Consider the following 4,960-nt stretch of genomic DNA (forward strand, 5'->3'; position numbering starts at 1 on the left):
GTCGGCCCCTCGCAGCTCCACCGACCTAATTCTTCTTCCTATATATATCCATATATCCCGAAAACATCCAGGAGCACCACGAAACCCTATTTCCACGGCCGCAACCTTCTGTACCCAAGAGATCCCATCTTGGGGCCTTTTCGGGAGCTCCGCCGGAGGGGGAATCGATCACGGAGGGCTTCTACATCAACACCATAGCCTCTCCGATGATGTGTGAGTAGTTTACCACATACCTTCGGGTCCATAGTTATTAGCTAGATGGCTTCTTCTCTCTCTCTTTGGATCTCAATACAATGTTCTGCTCGATCTTCTTGGAGATCTATTTGATGTAACTCTTTTTACGGTGTGTTTGTCGAGATCCGATGAATTGTGGGTTTATGATCAAGTTTATCTATGAACAATATTTGATTCTTCTATAAAATCTTTTATGTATGATTGGTTATCTTTGCAAGTCTCTCCGAATTATCAGTTTGGTTTGGCCTACTAGATTGATCTTTCTTGCAATGGGAGAAGTGCTTAGCTTTGGGTTCAATCTTGCGGTGTCCTTTCCCAGTGACAGCAGGGGCAGCAAGACACGTATTGTATTGTTGCCATGGAGGATAAAAAGATGGGGTTTATATCATATTGCTTGAGTTTATCCCTCTACATCATGTCATCTTGCCTAATGCATTACTCTGTTCTTATGAACTTAATACTCTAGATGCATGCTGGATATCGGTCGATATTTGGAGTGATAGTAGTAGATGCAGAATCATTTCGGTGTACTTGTCACGGACATGATGCCTATATACATGATCATGCCTAGATATCCTCATAATTATGCACTTTTCTATCAATTGCTCGATAGTAATTTCTTCACCCACCGTAATACTTATGCTATCTTGAGAGAAGCCACTAGTGAAACCTATGGCCCCCGGGTCTATCTTTTATCATATAAGTTTCCAATCTATTTTACTTTGCAATCTTTACTTTCTTATCTATATCATAAAAATACCAAAAATATTTATATTCTTATTATTATCTCTATCAGATCTCACTCTCGTAAGTGACCTGAAGGGATTGACAACCCCTTTATCATATTGGTTGCGAGGTTCTTATTTGTTTGTGTAGGTACAAGGGACTTGCGTGTAGTCTCCTACTGGATTGATACCTTGGTTCACAAAAACTGAGGGAAATACTTATGCTACTTTGCTGCATCACCCTTTCCTCTTCAAGGGAAAACCAACGCAGTGCTCAAGAGGTAGCAAGAAGGATTTCTGGCGCCGTTGCCGGGGAGATCTACGCACAAGTCAAGACATACCAAGTACCCATTACAAACTCTTATCCCTCGCATTACATTATTTGCCATTTCCCTCTCGTTTCCCTCTCCCCCACTTCACCCTTGCCGTTTTATTTGCCCTCTTTTCCTTTCGCCTCTTTTTCGCTTGCCTCTTGCTACCATCATGTCTGAAATTGGGGAGGTTATCGTTGATAAAGATAGTGGTAATAACATGGAAAACTTTGATTCTTTTATTGATCCTCATGAAGAACCTACTATTTTACACACTAAAAAGTTTTGAATTGGTAGTGGCAATATTATTGGAAAATGAGTTATTCAAGATTTCTTTACTTGTGCCAGTGCTTTACCTATTATGGGAGGGTCTATTATCCATAGAACTAGTAGTTTTGCAGATGCTATATCCTTGCTCATAGTTGAACTTGAAAGACAATTTATTCATATGCACCCTTGCATCCAAAGGATTTTTCTAGAATTTTCTAATATTGAGCTTTCCTCTGTTAAGCGAGCAGCTACCATCTTTTTAGCTCATGAGTTCAGATTCATAATAAAAGAAGCCAATGAATTTTTTGCGCATTATAGGCTGGATGCCAGCCGTCCTCCCGTAGAAGCAATCCTTTTCTATCAAGAAGACATAATGCACTTACGATCTTTAGATCATGTTGCTTTTAATGAAAACCTTAGAAAGAAGGTTCCTACCGATGTTCTTGTTGACAAGATCTCTGAACTTAATGATAATTTTGCTATCCAAAGTAATGGGTTGGGTTTTCCCCTTGAACAAAGGCTCATGACTTTTTGCCAAAAGAATGCTTATAATGATGAATTGGTTGTGCAATATGAGGGGCCAAAGGAGGAACCAATACCTCCCGAGCTTGATCTTGGCGACTTTTGTCCCATTAAATTTAGCCCTTTTGATTACTTTTGCTTACCACAAAGAAAGCTTGCTTCTTAACGTAGGGAGTATGAGATGAGTTTTCGCGATTTACCTTATCATTATCATAGTAATACCTAGATCTATCCTTGCTTTTATGCCTAGCTAGGGGCGTTAAACGATATCACTTGTTGGGAGGCAACCCAATTTTATTTTTGTTTCTTGCTTTTTGGTTCAGTTTAGTAATAAATAATTCATCTAGCCTCTATTTATATGTGGTTTTATGCTTTTAATTAGTGTTTGTACCAAGTAGAACCTTTGGGAAGACTTGGGGGTAGTTGTTGCGATCTTGCTGTAAAAAACAGAAACTTTAGTGCTCACGAGATTTGCTGCCATGTTTTACTGGAGAGTGCGATTAGGTTTATTATTTTTGCAGATGATTAATAGACAAATTCCTCAAGTCCACCAATTTATTTAATAATTGTTGAGGTTATATAAGTATTCTAAACTTACAGATTACTACATGCTGTTCTGTTTTTGACAGATTCTGTTTTTCGTGTGTTGTTTGCTTATTTTGATGCATCTATGGCTAGTATCGGAGGTTATGAACCATAGATAAGTTGTAATACAGTAGATTTAACACCAATATAAATAAATAATTAGTTCATTACAGTACCTTAAGTGGTGGTTTGTTTTCTTATACTAACGGAGGTCATGAGATTTTCTGTTGAGTTTTGTGTTGTGAAGTTTTCAAGTTTTGGGTAAAGATTTGATGGATTATGGAATAAGGAGTGACAAGAGCCTAAGCTTGGGTATGCCCAAGGAAACCCAAGGTAAAATTCAAGGACAACCAAAAGCCTAAGCTTGGGGATGCCCCGGATGGCATCCCCTCTTTCGTCTTCATTCATCGATAACTTTACTTGAGGCTATATTTTTATTCACCACATGATATGTGTTTTGCTTGGAGTGTCTTGTATGGTTTGAGTCTTTGCTTTTTATTTTACCATAATCATACTTTCTGTACACATCTTTTGGGGGAGACACACATGAATTGGAATTTATTAGAATACTCTATGTGCTTCACTTATATCTTTTGAGCTAGATAATTTTGCTCTAGTGCTTCACTTATATCTTTTAGAGCACGGTGGTGCTTTTATCTTATAGAAATTATTGATCTCTCATGCTTCACTTATATAATTTTGAGAGTCCTTTAGAACAGCATGGTAATTTGCTTTGGTTGTGAATTTAGTCTTAATATGATAGGCATCCAAGATTGGTATAATAAAAACTATCATAAAAAGTGCATTGAATACTATGAGAAGTTTGATACTTGATAATTGTTTTGAGATATAAAGGTGGTGATATTAGAGTGTGCTAGTTGAGTAGTTGTGAATTTGAGAAATACTCGTGTTGAAGTTTGCAAGTCCCATAGTATGCACGTATTTTTTTTAGAAAAGGGGGTTCACCCCGGCCTCTGCATCAGAACGATGCATACAACCCTCTTATTAAAAAAAAATAGGTTCCAACATGGTCTGAAAAGTCTCGAACTGTAAAAAAGGCTCACATAGAGCCAAGAGGATAGAACGATAGACTAGCCAAATAAGGGACGCCACAACCGGCTGGCTAAAAATAGATAGGTAAACTGTAGCATCCCAAAATTCTAAATTTTGGAATGTTATACTAAATAAATCACTTTGATTATTTGTTTGATTGTGAGTGATTGATTGTGTGAAATTGAGTGAAATTGGAAACTTTTTGAAAGTTGAATGAGAGGGAATGAAATGACTTCCCAAACTTTCATCCTTGCATTTGATCTCAATGAAATTCAAATTCATTTCATCACCACAACCCTAGAGTGAAGAAAACATGACTTCTTCCAGAAACAAGAAGGGTTTCGAAAGATTTTTTTGAATTTCATTTTGAAGGTATTTCAAATTTATAAACTTTATGCAACTCAATGATTTTCATGAGAGAAGATAAAATGACTTCTTCAAAACATATGAAATATGAGTTGGAAGCATGAAGAAAGGTTTGAAGATGGTTTGAATTTTTTTTAAATTCAAAACCATTTGGAGTTATTTGGTTTTATTTCAAATTATTTTCTCCAAAATTAAAATATATAGAAAATAGGGTAAAATGATTCCCTACATTAGAAAAATGGAGAAAATTAACTTTGAAATAATTTTGGTATTTTAAAGTAGTTTTATTTTGAATTTTAATTGCATCAGAAGTACTTTTTTATTTATTAGAATTTTCGTGTATTTTATTTCACTTTGTAAAAATGTTCATGTTGTAGGATTTATTTTCGCGGTGATTTTGATATATTATATGCCTATATACATTTATTACTTAGTTTGTTTATTTCTTTCTTTTTGTTGTGTGTTTAAAAAGAATAGGAAAAACTTTTTTTTTTAAACGGCCGAAGCCACCGAGGCCCAACTCTCTCTCTCTCTCCCTCGGCCCACCTATGCACCAGGCTGGCCCAGCAACTCACCCGCGCCAGAAACCCCTTCGCCCCGGTCGCCCGCTACCTCCTCTCTCTCTCAGCGACGCTGACTTGCGGGCCCCACCTGTCCGCCCGAAACCTCGCGCCCACCTTCTTGTTCCCCACGCCAGAACCACCACCGCCGCTGCCGTATCCCGGAGATCGCGGGATCCTCCATTGATTTTCCCCCTCCACCAAGGAACCCCTTCCTCTATAAATACCCCTCCCCTCACCCCGTTCCGCCCCTTCCTGACCCCCAAACCCCTCTCCCTCGCCGTCTATTGCTCGCGGGAGCCGAGCGCCGCCACCGCACCATTATCGCTCTACC

The sequence above is a fragment of the Triticum dicoccoides genome, chromosome 2A (genome assembly GCF_002162155.2).
Source record: "Triticum dicoccoides isolate Atlit2015 ecotype Zavitan chromosome 2A, WEW_v2.0, whole genome shotgun sequence".
NCBI lineage: Eukaryota > Viridiplantae > Streptophyta > Magnoliopsida > Poales > Poaceae > Triticum > Triticum dicoccoides.